The 23,801-nt window shown below is 43.0% G+C and overlaps 1 protein-coding gene and 1 long non-coding RNA gene across 4 annotated transcripts in view; one reads left to right on the top strand and one right to left on the bottom strand.

The window, feature by feature from the left end:
* MBNL1 (muscleblind like splicing regulator 1) overlaps positions 1 to 23,801 on the top strand; it is a 203,457-nt gene that overhangs the window by 1,880 nt on the left and 177,776 nt on the right. The window lies entirely within an intron of this gene.
* Positions 1 to 23,801, bottom strand: part of LOC140613814 (uncharacterized) — a 32,654-nt gene that overhangs the window by 632 nt on the left and 8,221 nt on the right. The window lies entirely within an intron of this gene.

Here is a 23,801-nt window from a genome sequence, read left to right as displayed (position 1 = left end):
ACAATAGCAAGATGCATTGCTTGTGGTTTTATGTCGCATAGTGTAATAAGAACAAGCGTTTCAGAATCTGCCCCAAATCCCAATTTTTGAAGTGAAATTAGACACAATATTGTAAATAATTTATTGCTGGCATACATAAATTGTTACTTCTCAACTAGAGACGTATATATATATATTTTTTACTGTTTCATTAAGACTACATTCATGGGACACACAAAGACATAAATTTTCACTGAATCTAATAGAAGTTGAAACGGATGACTGCTGTATAGCATCGTAAAATTTTATATCTGTCTTAATAAGACACGGTGGCCTGTGTGATGTGTGCGTGGTCTTGCTGGGTAGCCATCGGATTGTTGAATTCCAGGGTTGATCCAACAAATCTCACAGTTTAGTGGGTGTCTTCCCCCTCCTGCAGTGTGAACTCTCTACAGCTGCCCACCTGTGCAGGAGAAAGGCCTGCTGCTTGAGGGCTCTAGTCCACCTTGGCAAATGCATTACTTCTCAAGTAATAAATTCGCCACGAAACCATGATGCTGTTTGCTCTTAACATCAATAACTGGACTTCCCAAAGAACTTTTAGAACATTGGAACACTTGTTTGTTTGGTTTTTCCCTTCTTTCGGCCATTGTCTCATTGGCAAGAGTAGATCAGAGTTCGTGGCTCAAAAGAAAGATTATGATTTGGTGTAGACTAAGAGGAATGGTGTGTTTTGAATTCAGAAACAAAAATCCTCTCAATCTGGATAATGTGCCTCTTCCAACTTTGTAAACGCAAATTTGTGTCCACTTACAACCACTGATTTTCCGTTCATTTTCAGTGGACGTGACTTTCAAATAAGTGCCATATGTAACATATTCATATTTATTCTATTAATCAAAATATGTGTTACATGGGAAAATTATTGTGTACACAAAAATATGTGCTTTGGAAGCCTAGGTGCTCCGTAAGAGAGAATATGTGTCTCATTCACATACAAGGAATAATTTCTGCAAATATAAAGAATAAAGGCAAGTTCGTTTACATTTATGAATATTTCCATTTAAAAAGATACATTTTGGGGATCCCTGGGTGGCTCAGCGGTTGGCCTAGGGCATGATAATGGAGTCCCGGGATCAAGTCCCACATCAGGCTCCTGCAATGGAGCCTGCTTCTTCCCCTGTGTCTCTGCCCGCCCCCCCCCACCGTGTCTCTCATGAATAAATAAAAATATTTTTTTTAAAAAGATACATTTTATGCAGTGCGATGTACACAAGGACTCTAGAAAATAAAAACTTTAATTTTTACATCTTTAAAATGTAAATTATTTGGTGTTTGAAAATTAATTTTCAAAAACTTTAAAATGTAAATTATTTGGTGTTTGATCGTTTCCAATATTGCTTCCCTAACATCCCCGATTTGTTTCATTTTATACAAACTAAAACTAGGCACTTAGATTTGATGTTTTCTAAATACTTTCCAGCTTGGCCTGTTCACCATTTTATACGTGTACAAAAATGGGTCTTAACTTTTCAGTATTACTAAGGAAAATAGCAAATTTGTAGTTTTATGTCCAAATTGAAAGAAAAATGTCCTCAAAGCCATTAATTTGTATTGGAACTATGGAAAACAAATCAGAAATGAAGTGAGCCTACTGGTTTTACTCCATGAACTAATTAAAAATGTCACAGCTCATTATTATTCTACTTTACAGATATTTCATTGTCACTTCCCAGTTTTTTCAATAGTTAGTGGTTATCACGGTCTCAAAAATCTTTTCACTTTGGAAACAAACACAAATATGATCGTGAAAAAAATCACCACAGTTCTGATTCTGAAAAAAGTAAAAGTAAAATTAGCCGCATTTTTTTTCCAAAGCATGCCTCAGTTTGATTTATTTTCACTTTGCATAAGAAAAAAATCGAGGCCGAATGCTTTTATGCTTTTCCTGTGTTGGTGAACAGATCTGAATTAGAGGAGAGGCAGGGACATTCTCTAGGCAATTAGGCTGCCTTTTGAGTAAAAATCATATCTAATGCCATTGGAGTTTCTTAGATGCTCGCTGGAAATGCTTATTATACTTCAGTTACTTAAAATTTTTTATTAAGAAATAATTCAAAGCTCAAAAGAGTTGTAAAAATAAAAATAGCACAGTGAATGTCTGTATACCCTTACCCAGATTTGCCTAATCTTAATATTTTACTCCATTTGCTTTATAATTTGCTCTTATTCTTTCTCTCTCTCTCTTTCTGTCTCCATTTTCTCTTCTGAACTCTTGAGGGTAAGTTATAAAAAACCCTTGACTTCAGCTGGTAGTTGCTAAAAATAGAGGTAGTCTCTTATGTAATGATTACAATGATCTACTTCACAAATTTGCATCGATGCAATAGGTTTATCTAATGTTTACCCATATTCCAATTTTGCTATTTATCTAATAATACCTTTTATAATACTTTCCCCTCCAGGAAAGGATCCAGTTCAGAGTCGTGTGTGTTACATTTAGTTGCCATGTCTCTTTAGCCTCCCTTAATCTGGAACATTTTCACATCATTTCTTTGTTATAAAATGGAAAACCTTAAAGTCTATCCACCAACTCTTCTTCTTCTCTTTTTTTTCCACTGAGTGTTCCTCATTTTTATATTTGTCTGACATTTCCTCATGATTAGATTGTGGTTATGCATGTTTTGCTAGAATACTGCATAGGCTAGGTCTCCTCCCATGCTGTCATACCGAGAGCCACAGGACGCTCATCTATGCCCCATGAGCAATGTTACTTTTGGTCGCCACGCCAAAGTGTCGCCTCATTTCTCCATTTTATAATGACAATTCCTCAGGAAAATTTCCCTTTGGTTTTCATACAAATCGATGTTCTCATCTGATGTAGTCTTCGTTGTAAGGCATTAGAGTTACACACTCGTGGTTCTCCACTGCCAGTACTCCCTGCACAGTTCAGAGAGTCTCTCGCATCCTCGTAAGCAAGAGAACTCCCTTCTCTCCTGCTTCAATTACTAATATGTATCTCTGTTACTGATATTAAGTTGTGAATTTCTGTCTTTCCACTGGTTTAGAATTCCTTACTGCCTTAATTATTATGGTGCTCAGATTGTCCACATTTAACGAAGGAAGCCCCTTTATTCTGGCTTCTATGTCCATATGGCATGCCTCCCTCGTGTTTGGGAACACTCTATGGCATAGAAGATGCTCAAGGCTAAGCTGGTACCTATCCCATCCCAACCCCAGAATCAGTCCATTCTTCTTTCTTTTTTTCTTTTCTTCTTTCTTTTTTCTTTCTTTCTTTCTTTCTTTCTTTCTTTCTTTCTTTCTTTCTTTCTTTCTTTCTTCTTTCTTTTTTCTTCCTCTCTCTTTTTCTTTGTTTTTGTTTCTTTTTAATTTTTTTTAGATTTATTTAGATATAAATAAATAAATAAATAAATAAATAAATAAATAAATAAAGGGGAGGGGCAGAGGGAGACGTAGAGAATCTCAAGCAGATTCCCTGCTAAGCGCAGAGCCAGATACAGGGATTGATCCCACCACCCCTAAGATCATGACCTGAGCTACAATCAAGAGTCCGCACTTAGCCAACTTAGCCACCCAGGTGCCCCACTTCTCATTTCTTGTAATGGGGAATGGCAGGAGAGGCCAAGATCCGGATGAGGTATACTCACAGCTCCTGGAGTGTTTGGGTTTGTTGACCCTTTTGGCAAGAATATAGTAATGCAAAATACACGTATGCAGACACAAACATATAAGTATGCATATCCCAAATGCATACGCATGCGTTCATAGAAACGCTGATATCCATACAGGTATATTTTGGACATTATGAGTTCATCTGATATCTCCAGTTCTAACCCATTCCCCAGAAGGGTCTTCCTTGCCTTCACCTGTGCAATGTTTGTGTGTTCCTTCTTCCACGGTGGCAGCCTTGGATCTTAACATCAACATGTTTACTCATTTCTATAAAACATCTAAAATGATTTCTGAATTACTTTACCTAAACACTGCAATAAACAAACCTATTGACAAAGAATTCGGGTCTGCATGCACTTCTTCCCCCACACAGCCATAGCCCACCAAATACTGCGTTTGTGGGTTACTAGGATGATTCCTCTCTTCCTTCCCTCCCCCTTCCCTCCATCCCTCCTTCTTCTTTCTTTCCATGTGGGGTTATCATAGTATTCATTTGAAATACAATTAGGTTCATTTGTTTCTATTTGTTTCCAGGTTGGGAATTGTTTTCCCCCTTTGCATTCTTATCGGTTTAATTTAATGTTTTTAATTGACCGGCTTTTCATTGTTTTCCAAGCCATGGAGACTAAGTGGTTTTTAAAAGTTAAATGTGCACGTTATCACCACATTTATAGAAAAATAGGTAAGGAAAGAAGCAATCATGAATTTGTATAGTCCGTAAGCACTGGGCAAATTCTCACCCTTTTCTATAAGTGATTCTAGAAGGTTCCTGCCCCCAGCACTCCTCCATATTCTACTCCAGTACTCATAATGATGAATGCATCCTGGTATTTGTGGTAGGAAGAGAAAGTGGGTCAGCGTCAAGATTCATTTTCAGTTTCCATTCTGTCACTTACTGACTGTGAATCTTGGATGGTTGCTCCTCTTCCCTCTCCAGATATCTAGCCCTATAACTGTAAGTTTAAAAAAAAAAATTGTACCTCCTTAACTCTTTGCCAACTTTTGGACTCCTATCTCAAAGTGATTACTCAATCTCAGATGTTAACCGGCCTCTTGAAGTTAACATGTCCAGAAGAAAGGCCCTCACTGCCTACCCTTCTCTCTGCTGCATGCCCGGTCTTCTTTGATACTTTTATTCTTAAATCACCTTACACCCAGTGATCTAGGTCAAAAGCATCACTAATTTCTTTCTTTCTCTCACCTATACCCTACGTATCAGCAAGTCTGTCCATTCTGTTTCCAAAATATATCCCAATATTGCCCAAGTTCACCCCTCACGCCATCTTGAGCTCAGTATAAGACTCTATCATCTCTGTTCTGGACATCTCTGTTCCCGTTGCAGCCCTATTAAGAAATCTCTCCTTCTCTACTCTTGCATCCCTGCAAGCAGGACCTTTTAAAATAGAAATCAAATCATGTGACTCCCTGCCCACAATTCTTCAATGGCTTCCTATGTTAATTATGAAAAAATCATGGGGGATCCCTGGGTGGCTCAGTGGTTTAGCACCTGCCTTCAGCCCAGGGCATGGTCCTGGAGTCCTAGATCAAGTCCCACATCAGGCTCCTTGCATGGAGCCTGCTTCTCACTCTGTTTGTGTTTCTCTCTCTCTCTCTCTCTCTATGTGTGTGTGTGTCTCATGTATAAATAAATAAAATCTTTTTAAAAATTTATGAAAAAATCCAAATTCCCCTTCTACTGCTTATATATCTTCTCCTCTACCTAGGTTTCTGCCCTCACATATCCTTCCTCTCATCCCTTCATTCACTATGCTCTGGCTCCGCTCCTTATTTTGCCCTGGGGCATCCTAACTCATTCCTGACTCCAGGACTTTGCAAATGCTCTTCCCTCTCTTTTCCTGGCATGTTCTTCCCACACATTACTGTGGCACAACCCTCCTTTCTTTAGACGTTTGAACGTTCCTCCCAAAGGATGTCTTCCATGACCAACTACACATTATTATTAGTTTCCCCAACCCAGTCACTCTCTATCCTTTTAACTCATTTTCATTTTCTTGATAACCACTTAAAGCTACATAAAATGTTTATCTTTCTTTAATTATTTATTGTTTGTTCCTCCCACTAACATGTAAGCTCCGTGAAGGCAGGATCTGGTCTGTTTTGTTCGTGTTACATCCTCAGTGTCTAGAAAAATGCAAAGAACATACTAGGTACTCAAATGATGAGTAAGCACAAGGCCTCAACAGTTCTGAGCCTCCTGTACAAATAACACAAACATGACAAAAATAACAGCTATCTCCCAAGGTCTTGTGGAGGAGGCCATGGTTATGGTAATGGCCTAAGCTGCCACACAATTGTCAGGTGGGATACTTCTGTTAACATGAGTGAAAGGAACTGAAACAAAAGAAATGGTCCCTGGAGACAACAAATAGACCGAGAAGTTCTCTTTTTTGTGTGTATTGGCTCTCTTCCACCACTGAGCTAAAAAGGGATGGGTTCACAGTGGGTGCCCCTAATCTCTTAGAATCCTGGGGGCAATTGCTCTGCATTGCTGCCCCACTGCCTTTGCACTTGTCCTGCCTTTGCCCTCACCACCAAGAAAAAACATGTGCCCACCCTTCCTTGCCAGTTAGGGTTCATTGGTTCCCTCAAGCCAGATGGAAGAGCAATCTCCTTCCAGAATTCTTTCCTGATTAACCATCTGCCTGTGCTGGCCTCATGGCTATGCATATAGTTCACATATTGTTTTGTAATTATTTCCTGGTTCTATTTTTCATCTTGAAATAGATTTTAAAGCTATTCCAGGAAAACTGTTTGGAGTTGTTTCATGTTGTATCCAACATACCAAGTTAAAACTATAAATATAGGACTTGGTTCTTGAGATTATTAGGTCTTAAAGGATGGTAATGATGATGGTGATGATGATGATGATCGTGATAATGTTAATAATAATAGATTTACTGTTACATTTTTTAATTATTATTTATTTATTTGGGAGAGACAGTGAGCGAGCGAGCAAGTGAGCAAGAGAACACGAGTGAGGGGGGAGGCAGAGGGAGAAGCTGACTTTTCCTCTGAGCAGGGAGCTCAACCTGGGGCTTGATCCTAGGACTCCAAGACTATGACTTGAGCCAAAGGCAGATACACAACTGAGCCACCCGGGCACCCCTACTATCACATTTTTTAGTACTGGTTTTTAGTACCATTGCATATCATTTTTACTACCAGGTTTTAGTGCCAGTTTTAAAATACCATTGTATATATTAGGTGCTTCACATAATTAATGAATTAAACACCTTCACTAACTTTGTGAAATAAGTACCATTATTACTATTTTACAGATTTAAGAAAGAAAAAAAAAAAGAAAGGTTCAGAGAGAGTTAGTTTGATAATGGTCAAAAAACCAATCCTGGTGTGTCTGGATCTTTATCATTAATATACTTGCCTCTAGTACTTACAATGAGAAGCAAGGTAGGCAAAACTTTGGTGTAGATACTGTTAGACACTTATAGATTATATGGCATGACCCCTTGGAAATCTCACACTCTAGAAGGGAAAATCTCAAAAGACGTGGATTTTCAGCCACTATGAAAAATGTAAGGTATCACCTGAGACATTGAAATACTTGAGAGTTATTTTTCTTTTTTAGAAAATTTTATTTAAATTTGATTTGTAAGTGGATTTTATATTAGCTGATATTGGAGAATTGTCACATTTGTTAAGTGTGATAATATTATCTTAAACATGTAAAAATATTCTCTTTAAAGTAGTGACTATAAATCACTTTTATAAATAGTCCACCTCTTTAAAGAGACTATTTTTTGTTTGTTTGTTTTGGAGTTTTGGGAGGTAGAATTTAATATTTGCAGTAAGTATCTTTTAAAGACTTTCACATCAGAGTAGTAATCAAAGCAAGTTAGGAAAGAAAAGAGGTTTAATAACATAAGTGTCGATCATTAAAATATAGATAACCATAACATAATTCAGTTTTGTAACAATATATGGATCTATAAGCCTGAATTTGTTAAATATTTTATTTAATTTCAATCTGCCAACATATAGTATAACATCTCATCATGTGCCCTCCTTAATGCTGGTCACCCAGTCACCCCATCCCCCCACCCACCTCCCCTTCTGCAACCCTTTGTTATTTTCCAGAGTTAGGAGTCTCTCATGGTTTGTCTTTCTCTCTAATTTTTCCCCATTCAGTTTCCCCCACTCATATGTAGAATATAAGAAATAGTGAAAGGGACCATAAGAGAAGGAGAATTATGCTTCTTGATGCAGTGATGGCACAAGGCTCCCTGGGGGAGGCGGCATTAAGGTTGAATTATCAAAGTTTTCATCAAGTGGAAACACATTGGGATAAAACATTTTCAAAAGATTTCAGAACATTTTCAAAGACCTGGAAAAGCCTTTTAATATTACATGAATTTAACATTGAGTCACTTTTTTTCCCCCTTATCCTACGGATCCTATGGTCCTGCCAGTATTTGGTGACTCTGCCTTTGTGACTCTTCGCAGAAAGTGGGTTATGTGAAGAGAGAGGATTTTAATTCTTGTGAGAAACTTCTTTGCAGGTTGAAGTGCATCTACTCGTGTATTCATATATCAAGCAGTATGCATTAAGCATTCATCTAGGTGCTAGGAAAAGAGTGACCAAGACCAAGTTTCTACCCTGAAGGAGCTTCACTTTAGTCTAGTGGGAAAAAGCAATGAGCAAGCCAATAAACAAGTCAATTTTTAAAAAGAGAATTTCAGATGATGCCAGCAGCAGGAAGACAATTCAGCAAAGAAGAAGGATAGAGAAACAGAGAAGGGCTGCTTCTTTACCTACCTGGCCTCCCGAGGTGGCCTCTCTGAAAGGGAAAGTGTGTGTGTATGTGAGTATGTGTGTGTCTTTAAGTATTTCTTTATTTATTTAGGATTTTATTTTATTTATTCATGAGAGATACAGAGAAAGAGAGAGAGGAGCAGAGACAGGCAGAGGGAGAAGCAGGCTCCATGCAGGGAGCCCAATGCGGGACTCGATCCCAGGACCCCGGGATCACGACCTGAGCCAAAGGCAGATGGCCAACCACTGAGCCACCCAGGTGTCCCTGAATGGGAAAAAAAACATTTGAAGCTGAGACATGAACGATGATGACAAGTTTGAGTGTGCCATGCAGAGGGCCCTGGGAAGAGTGGCGCTGGGGGAGTGATTTGCAAGTGCAGCAGAGGCAGGAATGAATTTGGCATATCTGAGAAGCAGAAAGGAAAAGTGCAGGTCTCAGAGGGTAGTGGGAGCCGAAGCTAAGGGGCTGAGGTTGACAAAGGGCCAAGACAAGGAGTTGTACACTGTGAACAAATATTTGCAAGGACAGGCACATGTATGTACTGTGGGAGTGGGTGCAATGAATGACCCGTGCATTCTGTGTTTAACACAGCCTGGGGAAAAAACTGTTGTTTGAAGAGAAGCAGAAATTACTACATAAGTCAAAAGTTTGCTTAGGTGAAAAATTATTATAGTTTGATGAATTTCAAGTAAACCGAGTTTATCTCCAGAGGTTAACCTTATTTTCTTATCTTTTCATTTTTATTGAAGCTGCAGGCTTGATAAAAATGAAAAGGGCTTAAATATTATTTGATTTAGTCAACTGAAGGTTTTTCAGCAAAATTGCTGTGGAATAACTGACTTTATCACAACCATTGAAAATCAGTACCCTGACGTCTGGTAATGGGGTCATCAAGCACATTAGTTTCTGTATGAATATGAAGCAGATAAGACTAGAGAAAAGGCTGTTTCCCAGTCTCTGGAGACAACAGATGCTCTCTTGTTTATTCTTCTCAAGTCCTAGCTCTGGTGATATTAGGGACCCTTACAGCATCAACCTCTTCCTATTATAAGTAACTGTTACTTACACTCCATTTTCAGAATAATTATAAATTTCCTCTGATTTATTTGGATTATCCCAAGAGATCTAAACTATCCAATTATTACCTTTTAAATCCCAGAATTAAATAGATACAACTTTGTTTGGGGCGAGGGGAGTTGGGAGATTGAGTGTGATTTGGGAAGGGAATATAGAGTATCTTATTTTAGGTCTTCTTCTTCTTCTTCTTCTTCTTCTTCTTCTTCTTCTTCTTCCTCCTCCTCCTCCTCCTCCTCCTCCTCCTTCTTCTTTCTTCTTTCTTCTTTCTTCTTTCTTCTTCCTTCTTCCTTCTTCCTTCTTCCTTCTTCTTCTTCTTCTTCTTCTTTTCTTCTTCTTTCTTCTTCTTCTTCTTCTTCTTCTTCTTCTTCTTCTTCTTCTTCTTCTCCTTCTCCTTCTCCTCCTCCTCCTCCTCCTCCTCCTCCTCCTCCTTCTTCTTCTTCTTCTTCTTATTATTATTATTATTACTACTACTACTATTATTATCATTACTATTTAAACAAACCTAATAGCTATTAAGGACAAGAACAAATGGCATCCCATATATTTGAGAAGTTAATGACAACTAGTATGGCTATTTCTATTTCTGATTTGAGTTGAGGGCTGACCATGGAAAATAAATAAATAAACTCTACCAGTTGCTTTGGACTGGGCGTAGCTAGAAGGATGACCATGGGTGGGTGGGGAGGAACACAATCATAATTTCCCCAAGGCTAGCAGACACAGTACTGTTGTAGGAGCCACAAGATGACTTTTGAGTGTTCCTTACAGCGCCCAAATAGACCATCATTATGTTACTGGTATTTGGGAAGTGTGGAAGGGTAGAGATGACTTATGTGCTATTTAAGTGATAGAGTCCATTGTATCACACAGACATGTGGGTATGATGACTCACTGTATCACTGGATTAGTGCAAAATGTAAGCTGGTGTGTGGTTTCCAAGCGCACGCGTGTGTAAACGCATGGGTATCTTCGATGTGTGAATGTTTAGAGAATGCTCGTGAAACAGGAAGCCACTTCCTGACCTGCTGCTTACTACAGGTGGACAGACTAGCCAAGAAGCAAATATATTAAAGTAGGAGAGCAGCAGGTTTTCTACAGTAGGAATGGCACACATCTGCTGAAGGAACTAGAATCAGGAGGGGAGCATAGAAAGACCACGTAGGCCTGGGGCATGACTCCAGAATCGGACGTTAATGATGCCTCGTCCAGGGCCCGGCGTCCTCTGCTCCTGCCTTTTTTGGCTTTGTTCCCCTGGTTGGTGACCCATCACGTTGGAAAAGAATCCCTTTCAAAAGTGTAAATGTTCCTCTTTCTGCGGGTGATGTCACCATTCCTGTGGCCCAAGCCTTTGTTACTAAATAGTACTTAGCAACACATAATCATTATTTTCTCCACTTAGAGCTCTGAGGGTGTTTGTTCTGATGAAATTGAGAGATACATTTTTCAGGGAGGTAGGAGTAAGAGCTGAAAAAAAGGGAAGCTGTGCCTGGAACAATTTCTTGACTTGTGTTACTTAAAAGAAGCAAGTAGACAACTAAATTTTTATCCTGTGGCAACAGCTCTGACTGCAATAAAAAAAAAAAAAATCACATATGGCTCCAAAGGATGTGGTTTCTATGCAACTGTGCATTATACATTCATTTTTAAAGTGATAGATGCCTTTTACTGGGCTTGGTTTGTCCTTCCCATGTTTTTTCTTACAAAATGTCGTTGGGGGGCGGGTGGCGGGGAATTGGACGAAAGAAAGCCATGCTCTGGTCAATTAAGACTCATGTTTCTAAAGTGCCTGTTGATCATTCCAGGGAATATCTTGGATTCCCTTTGGATTACATCCTACCTGTCCATTCAAAAAACTAAAAAAAGAAAAGAAAAAAAAAAAGAAAAAAAAACTGTAGAAAGATCTTTTATCTCATAAAAAGTTGTAACTTTCTTAAAGTTGCAATTTGATTTTAATTCTCATATTTTGAAGAGACCTGGAGTTTAACGTGAGCTTGTTTTTTTTTTAAATATTCTAATTTTTAAACTCACAATTACCATCTACTTAAAATCATTATAATAGCTGTAATTTGTCAAAGGTCTGACCTAGGTCAGGTTAATTCCTGTGGAATCATTCATGAGCACAATTCTATGAGGCAGATATTTTGCGTTAGCAGGAAACGGAGAGTTGGAGAGATTGTCTAGAAATTTGTGCCTGATTAGGTAACAGACTGCAGACTGTCTTTGTTTGATAGGAGCTGAGGCAGAGGCAGAGCAGCAGCCCCCTTATTTGAAGTAACACCCCTTTATTTTGCAACCTGATTCTTCTAAAAGGTCTGGTGCAGACACAAGCCATCGCACCACTTTGGAGGGGGACAGGTGGCCATGCTGTCTCCAAGAGGCGCCAACGTCATAGGCAGAAGGACAAGGTTGTAGCAGCTCTGACTCTTGCCAGTGGAAGCTGGCCCATGTGTCGCATTTGGCACGTGCATACCTATTGCCAGTGACCCCCAAAGAGATGGTGTTTTTCCCTTGAGTCACCTGGGAATTTGGTCACAAATAAAATAGGTGTGCTTTCAGCAGGCTTCCTCCATCCCAGGAAGGAGAGTACCCAGAGCTGTACCAGGTATCATCCACACACTCCTTTTTCTTCGTAGTTAGTTCTGGTTGTCCCACATACATTAGCTATTTGGTGCCAAATATGCCTGTTTCCCCAAGTTCAAGTCTAGCCTAAGAAAGGTAACACCCCCCCCCAAGGCCCCACATAGAGTTCTGGGTATTTAGGGACCCTGACAAACTATTTACAGTTTCTTCCAAGGCAGACGTTACCAGAAATGTCGTAAGAATAGACAGGCCTCAAAGCCCTCACGAGAGGAAAAACTGTTCTGGCTAAGTCTATAATTTAGTCGATCTTCAGAGAAGAATGACTTCATGAAAAGACAGACCCAGAGTGGCCAGCCTCTTTTAAACAGTTAGCTTTTTCTTTATTTAATCGTGAAGACTAAATGACAGGTAGGGAAGTGCTTTTGTGGGAACGTGGGAGTCTCGAAGCTATAGAAGGAAGTTACCCTGCGCAGGGGAGTGAGCATGTGGGTAGGAGTTACAGACGACTGCTCTATTGCTCGTCTAGAATAACCGTGCATAAACATCTTTTCAATGGCACCTGAACAGAATTAATGGACTCCTATTATTAAAGGCACTTGATAGATTATTTTTTAAAAGTACATATATCACTTATTATATTCAGGGACAGAAAAAAATAAGATTTTTACATCCAGGAACAAGAAAAGAGCCTCTAACTTTGACAAAACAAAAGATGATCGGATTGGAGTTCCACATGTTGATGTAAAAGACAGTGTTACCCTCTCTGAAAGTACGAGAGAGAAGCTGGCTTCGTCCGGTAGGTGTCATAACCTTAAAACACTAAACCCAGGAAATGAATGAAAGCAAACACCAGCAAGGGGAGTGTGTAGTAGTGATCAGATACAGATTTCCCCAAACCTTGCCCTCGGGGCTGTGTGGTGGACAATCTGCATCTTGACAGAAATAAAGTCGCTGTTTTATGCAACCAGTAATGGAACTCTTGTCTTAAAACTTAAAAGGAATTCCAGCACCGAAGACGTGGAAGCCCTGTGCTGGCTCTCACATGGCTGCAAGTCGGGACATTTGAACAAAAAAAAAAAAAAAAAAAAAAAAGAGGTCACAAAGACAGTGATAACTGTCTATCTTTGGAGTTTGGGTCCCCTGTTCACACTCTTGTTCTCTGTCACTACACATTGCACATTCATACTGTTGACTTCATTGATCGTGATTATTTACTATTTCATGTCTATAGCCGGCCGGACTGTATGTGTCAAGATCCTCGAGGTCTAGTTTTGCTCATTCTATAGTCTCAGGTTCTAGGAAAGGCTGGACTTATGCCCGGGGCTCAGTGACTATTTGTGGGACTGGGTGGGAAAGTCGACGGCAAAAAGACAGTGAGAATGCGGCAGTTACTGGTGAGCTGGTGACCTGCAGCCGGGAAAGTTTGAGAAGGGAAAAGAATGTTGAACATTGTCTAAAAATACATTCCGTACTGGGAAGGCTCAATGGGATCAGGTCCTGTCGGCAGTTACTCATTGCTAAGCCTGTGGCAGAAATATGGGGGCTCAGAGCCACCCAGGTGCAGCCACTGGGACCGATGGTGCACTCACGAGGACTGTAAATCAGGACTTCTAACATTACCTGCAAATGAGATTCGAGTCAGAAATGTCCTGTTAATTTATTTGTATTTATGATTTAACCATGCCTCTTTGTTGGATGAATTCATAAAGTGCATAAGAATTTGCAAAAAAAAATAATTTGCAAGACTTCGTTTCTAAGAAAGTTATGGATACGTACACGTGTGCATACACATGTGTGTATACTGGCACACTTTGATGCAACACGCACACACATCTATTCCATAGTTTGATACGAATAAATCCAAAAGGAAGTGGCCTAGAACACTTTTGATCTCTCAGAGACCCTAATGCCCTCAGGGGGCACTCAGAGTCTCGATTTCTTAGAAAGAGGCAGGAGGATATGGAATTAGAAGCACACCACAGCCTGAGAACCTTACAGAATATGTAGGATTAACCTCTGTGTGCACTTGACTGTGTCTAGTTTGTTTTCAAGCCCACAGACCACTGACGCTTACCTGGTATAAAGCAGAACATATTTAGGTTGCCTACGAAGCGCCATGTCCCACCAGGTGCATGACAAAGGTGCCCTACCACCTTAGCTCCAGACTGGTCCTGATGCCCACATTTCTGTGGGCACCTTAGCTCCAGACTGGTCCAGATGCCCACAACTGGTATGTGACCAGTTTACCCAAACTGAACTCTATTTGAGACAGCATTTGCAGCATAGAATGATGCTTCTTTTGAGGTGAACAGACCTTGCTTGCCAATGGGAGGACGTGGACCAGGTCAGTGGATTGCCGCTGATTCTGGGGAATTTGATTTCCTCAACTCTAGCTCAGTAGGACAACTTGGTTGCACGTTGGAGCCATCTGAGCAACTTTTTTTTTTAATTTATTTTATTTTATTATTATTATTTTTTTTTTTTTTTGAGGAACTTTAAAAAAAAAGAAACACCAATGCTTGTGTTGCCATTCCCAGAAATCCTGATTTGATCGGTCTGGATGGCACCCAAAGGGAAGCCAAAGTCAGGAACAACTGCCCTACTCGGGGTCTCCCCATTCCTAGGCTGGGCTCATAAATACCACCTCACCTGCCCCTTGAAAGAGTGCAAAGAGACAGTCCAGGGTTCACCAGGTTCCCTTCTTCCTTTATCTCTTGGGGAGGAAATAGAAAGGGAAAGACATGCTGGTGGGCTGGGCGGAGAAGGAGGAGGGGCCCTTCCCGGGGCCCTCCATGCTCTGCCAGTTAGCGGTTCATTAGGGTTAACCAGCTATCTTTTGTCAAAGTAATCACTTTGGAAGGATTAAGCCTCAGTCTCACCTTAGTGTGAATGACTTTAAGCAGATAATCTCCTATCACCTAGTGGAGGATTTGGTTGAAGGCCTGGGGGACTCAAGGGAGGGTTGCAAGGCCAGCCAGGGCTTCACTTGAGGGCTTGGCTGGGGGCGAGGTGAGGAAGCCTGCCGTCTGGGAGCTAGGGCACTTGGTAGGCTAATAGCAGCTTAAAATACAAGAAAAGCAAACTTTCTCCTCGCATCGCTAGGCCCAGTGATTTGTTAGAAGTGTTCATGTGATCAAGTTGCTTGTCTGTCCCATGGCCCCTTATGACGTTTCTGTCTTTCTTTGTGCCATGAAGCCCTTAACATGTGCCAGGTGATTTTGCCATTTGCCAGCTGCCTGGGAGTCTGTGAGGAGCAAAGCCTGGCGCAGCCCTAGCCTCCCAGCCATCTGCCTGGCACATGGTGAGCGCTCAGGGTTTGTTGAATTGAATTGTTTCATTTGCTACACTTTTTTTCCCCCAAAAAATGTGAGGTTTTGTTCCACATCTGCCCCCCCAAGCCCCCACCCCACCAGCTAAACTAGACTCTGAGTACCTTGAAGAAATCTTTAAAAATGTCTGTATCCCCAGTGCCAAGCAGAACTCTAATCAGTGCCCAAGAAATATTTGTTAAATGAATTAAGAAGCAATAGGCAGCATACTGATGCCCACGATATCAGGGTTAATTCATGACTGTGTTCTCAGTTTCCACGCTCCCGGACAAGGCAAAGAGGGGAGAGGGAGACAAGACGTGTGTATGACTCCCCCACCATTTATTAATGTGACAAAAGTTGTTCTTTCTCAAAAGTCCCATAGGACACCTGTTGAAGGTAATTCCAGGAAACAAAGGGGGGTGCCAGGGAATAAGAGGGGCCGGCAAGGTCCAGAGAGAATCGAGCAGGGGGACGAGAGAAGAGAGGGACATCGATCGTCACGGCAGCCCAAAGAAAGAACCCCAAAACTGAAATGCTTGGATAGATGAAATAGACATTCAGGAAAGGAAACATCAACCTTGCTATTGGCAGTTTTCAGAAATCCGTTTGCATTGAGGAACAGGGAAGGCAATGGCCATATTTCCAGATGCTTGGACGGACGGAGTTAATAGGTAGCAATGTTTGCATTATGGCACATAAGATAGTTATGCTATAACATTTATGCCATCGACCTATTAGATACTATTTTTAAAAGATTACAGGAGATTCTGGGCTAAGCCACAACACGCAATTTTACGAGATGGTAGAAAGCATTTCACAATATTACATGTAATTATGTACTTTAACCGTAATATGTCCACTTTGGCTTCCTGGCTGTCTGTATTTATTTTTGTAACTGTTTTTATTTATTAAAAGGCCATCCTTGTATATTTTCTTTTCCTTAGTGACAGTTCTTAGGAAAAAAAAAGCACACACGCCAGGTCGAATTAGTTTAGAAATATGTTGCAAATGAGACGCATTAATTCAGGATCTGGGATACAGGTTGTGAAACACTACACTGTGGGGCAGGAGTCTTGACCCCTCATTAGCTGTGAGGTTTTGGTCAAAGGGTCAATTCTCCGGGTCCCATCACCCCGCGTGGTACATGACAGTGAAGATGAATGACATGAGAGATGTCACTGGGTTTATAAAAAATTTGCACGTGTAGTACGGTATCAGCTAAGTCAAAGATGTGTTGAGAAAGGCCTGGAAGGACACAAACCGTAGGATCACCAGCGACTATCTCTGGGAACTGCAAATCACTGCCGAATTGTATAAAAATAGTCCATTTTCGGGAATTTTGAATTCCCTATTCTGTGTTGACTTTAAGAAAGAAGGGAAGCACACACACTCACACACCATACATCTCACTTCCCGCAAGGCTTGGAGGTGGCACCGTATGGATCCTCCTTCAGCTGTCAGATGTAAGATTCTAAGGTTTGCTGTCTCTCACTGCTCAGGGTTTTTCGCGGGCCTACAGCCATTTGCTGCCCCCTGACCTCCAGAGGGGGGGCACCTACTGCATTCTCTTCTGGGGTTAGACCACTGGCCTCCCCACTAGCAGTCAAGAGAGTGCTCTCCTGATATCTGTGAAAACCGACTCTGGATCACACACCATCCTCCCCTCCCCGACCCCAGCCCTAATACAACCAAACCCTTGCATGGTGTCCCACTGACCACAAGTCTCATGACCGCAGGTCTACATTTAGAGTGTGATTCATGTGATTAGGATTCATTGTTCTCCTACTTGACTGTGAGCTCCTTGAAGTTAGGTTATCTGGTTCTTTTTTGTTCACCATTGGACTTCTAGCCTTCTAGCCTAGGGAAATTGGGAGGCGAGACCATAGACCTACAGTTCCCACTGCTTGGGATGGTCTTTCCACAAGTGTTTTGCCCATCCTTGAGGACTCTGCTGCTCCGGGACCACCTCAGTCCCTGACAGTGCTGCTAAATACACACCCTCCCCACCCTCCCTCGTCCCATTAACCTGCTTTCTCTTATGCCACAGTGCTTCCCTCCATCTGAAATCATGTCCTAGGTTCACCTGTTTCTTTATATTTATTCTTTCCTTGTGTAGTGCCTGGATCCCCCTAGCAGCCTGTAAATTCCTTGAGGGAAGTGACTGGGCTGTGCTCATTTCTCAAACCAGAGCACCCAGAGCAACACTTGGCCCAGTGGGTGCTCAACAAACATTCGTGAGATACAGGATAGAGGGATTACGTGAAAAGGATTTTCTGATAGAAGGAAGGAAGAATGGAAAAAATGGTAGAAAGAAAAGAAGAAGAAAAAAAACCAGAAAGTACAAATAGAGGAATAAAGAACAATACCGAAAATCTAGTGTGGCCTTCTTTACATTAAACTTGGGGAACTTTTATTGTCTATATTAGAGCTTCTTGTTACCCCCAGGGTTTTTCAGAAAAACAATGGACTTAAACGGCCTGAGAGAGTCAGAAGACACTGATGCCAGTTCTCCTCTGTCACGATGCCAGTTTACTTATACGATGTTCTCTGGTCTAACAAAGGAACAGGGCCAGATGGTCTCTAACGCTCCATTCCCAGCTAAAATTCTGTGGTTCTAAACTTTTAATTCTGAAATGTATGTTTTATATTGCCCTATTGTCAGGTGCCAAAAAAAATTATATTGAAGATTTAGATTCCTCTGTTAGGTAAAATAGCTTAATTGAGATATGTTCAAATCAAATTAATATTTGTAACTCAGTTTTAGTCTCTATAAATATTTTAAGACAAATCTGTTGATTTTTATATAATATTTTCACACTTATGTGATTTGTGCATTAAATGGCATACATGTACATGATAAATACATGTTGTATCACAGAGCATACTATATATTTACATAATATATAATAGAATATAAATTATTTATATTTAAGTACTGACTATGGTTTAAAAAACTTACAGGGTGTGTGAAATATGTAAGGTCCTTGAAGGTAAACTAAAATCATGTGACGCTATCAGGATATTTATTCAGATACCTATAACAAGTTTGAATCCAGGCTCCCTCCTCCCCTCTGAAATGTAATAGGGACCCATTTAATGTATCTGCTTAAAGTGGATTTTCCATACAAAAACATTTCCCACTCTTCCCTGCCTTCCAGAAGCTTCTTCTCGCAACCATATGTATTTAAATGTGGACTAGAAAGCGAAAGAACTGCATCTGGGTCTCAGTTTTGGCAGTATCTTGCAATGGATTATTTTTGTGCCAGTATAATAAAAACAGCATTGCTGTTTTCAAAGTCATATTTCAACTTTCAAAAAGCATACCTTCTTGGGATATTTGCATTGAAGTTTTTTTTTTTTTAAGATTTTATTTATTTATTCATGACAGTCACACAGAGAGAGAGAGAGGCAGAGACACAGGCAGAGGGAGAAGCAGGCTCCATGCAGGGAGCCCGACGTGGGATTCGATCCCGGGTCTCCAGGATCGCTCCCTGGGCCAAAGGCAGGCGCCAAACCGCTGCGCCACCCAGGGATCCCTACATTGAAGTTTTTGTTTGTTTGTTTGTTTGTCTTGCCAGGAAAGCCAATTTGCATTTGGGAAGCAGTGACAACGTACTGAGCTATGAATGTGGTTTGTAGGCCAAGGAAGCTACAATTGATACACACACATACACACACACACACACACACACACAGGTGCCTTAAAGACTCCCAGCTGAGTGAAAAAGATGAATGCTACCATTTGCTTTATCTGTATTATTGGTAAACCAGGCAATTGATATTATCTCTAAAAACCATCTTCCTTAACTGCACTTCTAGTGGGATTCATTGGTATAATTAAGGCTTGAGTGGTCTGAAATATTTCAGGAACCTGCAGTGAACATTCTTTCATTTATCTGAAAATGTAGTTTTATTTCATCCGAAATTGTTTTCTATAATTTCCCTCTCCACCCACAAATGACCTTCTTTTTATACTTATGGATCTACTCACTCACGAGCCAGTGAACTATACGTACACTTCACAGAAGCAAAAGAAACCGTATTGCTCATGCTGTCCCCGGCACTGAGGGGATATCGGTGGTGTTCTAAATGGGAAACTATTTACTTTTTATTACTAACGATTTTTAAGTAATTTCCACCATTTAAAGTGGGGCTAGAATGCCACTGGTAGCTGAAAGCTGGCAACATGATTTAATATTTTTAACACATGATCTGGTATTTGTTACGGTGCTTCAATTTCTCACTGTCATTACTCATGTTACAGTATTATCAATAATGGCAAGTTAAGCTAAATCAGTGGCAAGCTAGTTTTATACCATGATTTCTTTTATTTTTGACCCCTAGATTGACCATTATTTTATAGGAGTCTTCTCAACCATCCCCTTTTCTTCTAGCTAATGTAAAATAACATTTTTTTTCCTCTTCTTTGTCATTTACGAGGATGTTTATTTTACTGTTTCTAACATTCAAGGGTCTTTCTTGTATTTCTTTGTATTCTGTTCGGTAGAGCAGAAAATCTGTCTCAGTTTCAATTTCTCTTTTGTTCCCAGAACTTCCCCCCTCCTCCAATGCTGAAGTGGAAAAATAATTTCCCCTCTTGCACCATACACAGGTTCAAAATCCTGCTTTACACCATGATGCTTCAAACGGCAATTTTTCTAACCCACAAGAAAAAAAAAAAAACAAAAACAAAACAAAAAAACACCACCCAAGTTCCAACTTGGAAGTCTACAAGGGTCTGAGAACAATTGGAAATAAATTCCTACAACGGGGATTAGCTCGTAGCGCTTCATTGGACATTCTGAGAGGTGCCTGGAAGCCAGCTAGGGCACCAACCTGCCAGCAGACACATAGGTGGCCCAGCTCAGAAGTCAGGGTCCGTTGTCATGGAGAATGAAAGGCAAATTGAAGACATTAAAAGGCAAGTAGCAAACAATCCAGTAGGCTAAGCCAGGGATTTGGGAGCCTCCCAGGGTTCCTCCCTTCCTCATTCCCTGCATGAGTCATTTTTCCAGTCTGTCCACACCCATTCACCCTTCTTCTAGGGGCCGCCACCCCACACTCCCATTCACCCTCAAGCTGCTGCCTCAGGATCTTTCTGAAATACAAGTCCAAACTCTCCCCATTCCCTTGCTGTGTAAACTCTTGCAGTGGAGCATGGTTTTCAGAGCAAAGCTGAGGCTCCTCTGATGAAAGCAAACCTCCTTCCAGCTCGTCTCCTGCCACTCCCCTACACTAGCTTTCCCTCACTTCTAACAGGAAAGCTGGGGGGGTGGGGGGGTGGGACGTGGTATTTGCCATGTTCTTTTCTTCACTTGACCGGACTCGGCTCCCTTTCCATCTCATTATTTGCTCTACCCCTTTTCAGGCACCTGCGGGGTAGCTGGGTGATGGGCACTGAGGAGGGCACTTGATGGGATGAGCACTGGTTGTTAGACTATATGTTGGCAAATGGCACCTCAATTAAAAAACAAAAAACAAAAAACCTCCTCCAAGGAAGCCTTCCCTAACCCTCCTCAGGCCGCCCTCTGGCTGGCCTACAACCATTTTAGCATTTATCCCTCAGGCAGAATTAATTGGTTTGTCTCTTCCCTAGTAGCAGTAGTAGTTGTCCTTGAGGGTAGGGATCATGTTTATCCATCCTTGTATTTCTGACGTGGCAGGCATTTGATGTAGTTGTTGAAATGAATGCTGAAGGCGAAAAAAGGAATTCCTCATAGCTGCTGATTGGCAGATAGAGAGTGCCCATTCCTGTCCTCTGAGAAGGTGTCTGTGTCCTTTTAATTTGCTTCAACCGGGTGGCCACTTGGGTACCTTTTAATGATTAACACTGAGAAGTAGGACCATTTAATTAACGCATTTGTTGTGGAAGGGAGCAACGCACAATAGGAACTGTTTTGCGGATCTAGCCAAGGGTGAGAGCTCAAGTGTGTTGTTAAAGCCTCTGGACGTATTTCTGAACTTTAGCACCTTCCGTGATGTTTTCCCTTTTCCTCCTAAAGCCGGCCCCACCCTCCTTAACACAACTCAACAGTCGTAGGGCGCGAACGCGGCACCCTATCTACCACTGCATTCCGAGGTGTGCCCAAATCATGGAGCCAGTGTTTTCAATTAGAACCGTCCTTGCACAAGTCATCAGAAGTCTCTTAGGTTCAAAGGAAATTCTGCCCCCAAATCTCCAAAACATGATCACATCACGTTAGTCCAGAATTCTTTCCATTCAAAGTGAAGCCAAGTTGCATGTTCTAACACCCAGTGAATTACGATTTGGGGCCGTGGTTCCTTCTGCTCCAACAATAATAGGACTTATTTGCCTTGGACTATTCCTGTATTTCCAAAAAAAAAAAAAAAAAGGCATTTCTTTTTTCTTTTTTCTCTTTTCTTTTTCCTTTCCTTTCTTCTTTTTTTTTCTTTTTTCTTTTTTTTCTTTTCTTCTTTTTTCTCTTTTCTTTTCCCTTCCTTCCTTCCTTCCTTCCTTCCTTCCTTCCTTCCTTCCTTCCCTTTTTCTTTCTTCTTTCTTTCTTTCTTTCTTTCTTTCTTTCTTTCTTTCTTTCTTTCTTTCTTTCTTTCTTTCTTTCTTTCTTTCTTTCTCTCTTCTTTCCTTTCTTTCTTTTCTTTCTTTTTCTCTCCTTACTTTCCTTAGACCGTGACATGCGGAGTTGGGGAAGCAGGGGGATTTTTACAATATTACTGGCAAGCCAGACTGGAAGGCGGGATGGGAGTCTTCATGCCTGTGTGGCAATCCGTCTTGCTAAGGAACCGCAGGACTTGCGGGCACCCTGTGAACTTGACCCGAGAGGACCCCGGGGGGCGGGGGTCCTGCGGGCCAGCCGGGCTCAAAAGCCCTGCGGCGCATCTCCAGGCGGCAGCCCCATCAGAGGCTCGGCGTCTTATTTGCAGATCTGACTCTCACCTTCAACCTAACCTTGCTGGCTTCCCGACAAAAGCCCCATGCACCGGCCTCGTTTAAAAAAAAAAAAAAAAAAAAGACCCCCACCCCTCAAAAAAGGACCAAAAAGGACCTAGCTAGCTAGGTGTGCGCCCGGCTGTTGGGAAGGTGCCCAAGGCGGCAGGGGTGCGCGCCGTCTGCGCTAGGGCCCCGCCGTCCGCCCTTGGGCCCCACCGTCCACGCTAGAGCCCCCTGGTCCGCACTAGGGCCCCGCCGTCCGCGCTAGAGCCCCTCGGTCTACGCTAGAGCCCCCCCGTTCCGCCCTAGAGCCCCCTGGTCCGCCCTAGAGCCCCTTGGTCCACCCTAAGGTCTCTCGGTCTGCACTAGAGCCCCCCGGTACGCGCTAGGGCCCCGCCGTCCGTGCTAGAGCCCCTCAGTCTGCGCTAGGGCCCTGCTGTCCGCCCTAGAGCCCCTCGGTCCGTGCTAGAGCCCCCCCATCTGTGCTAGGGCCTCTCGGTCTGCGCTAGAGCCCCCCCCCCCGGTCCGCCCTAGAGCCCCTCGGTCTACGCTAGAGCCCCCCCGTTCCGCCCTAGAGCCCCCTGGTTCGCCCTAGCCCTATAGCCCCTCGGTCCACCCTAGGGTCTCTCGGTCTGCGCTATGGCCCCCGGGTCCGCGCCAGAACCCCGACGTCCGCCCTAGCCCCTCGGTCCGCGCTAGAGCCCCCCACCCCGGTCCGTTCTAGAGCCCCCCGGTCCGCCCTAGGGCCCCTCGGTCTACGCTAGAGCCCCCTCGTTCCTCCCTAGAGCCCCCTGGTCCGCCCTAGAGCCCCTTGGTCCACCCTAAGGTCTCTCGGTCTGTACTAGAGCCCCCCGGTACGCGCTAGGGCCCCGCCGTCCGTGCTAGAGCCCCTCGGTCCGCCCTAGAGCCTCCCGGTCCGCGCTAGAGCGCCCCCCATCCATGCTAGAGCCCCGCGTTCCACCCTAGAGCCCCCTCCCCGGCCCGCCCTAGAGCCCCGCCGTCCGCCCTAGAGCCCCCTCCCCGGTCCGTCCTAGAGCCCCCTGGTTCGCCCTAGCCCTATAGCCCCTCGGTCCACCCTAGGGTCTCTCGGTCTGCGCTAGGGCCCCCGGGTCCGCGCCAGGGTCCCGACGTCCGCCCTAGCCCCTCGGTCCGCGCTAGAGCCCCGCCCCCGGTCCGTTCTAGAGCCCCCCGGTCCGCCCTAGGGCCCCTCGGTCCGCGCTAGAGCCCCCCCCCGCCCGCCCTGGAGCCCCCGGTCCGCGCCAGGCCCCCCCGTCCCCGTGCAGAACGTGCAGACGGACGATACCACCGGGGGGCCGCGGGGATGCGCCTGTGCATCGGCATCGCCCGCTCGGCGCAGCGACCACCCCCGCGGCCGGCGCTCGGGGGAGGGGGAGGGGGAGGGGGCGGCGGAGCGGCCGGGGGCCGGGAGGGCGGCGGCTGCTGGAGGAGCGGCGGGCTTTT

Source organism: Canis lupus, chromosome 22 (assembly GCF_048164855.1).
Source record: "Canis lupus baileyi chromosome 22, mCanLup2.hap1, whole genome shotgun sequence".
Classification (NCBI taxonomy): domain Eukaryota; kingdom Metazoa; phylum Chordata; class Mammalia; order Carnivora; family Canidae; genus Canis; species Canis lupus.
This window is presented reverse-complemented; position numbering and strand designations above follow the sequence as displayed.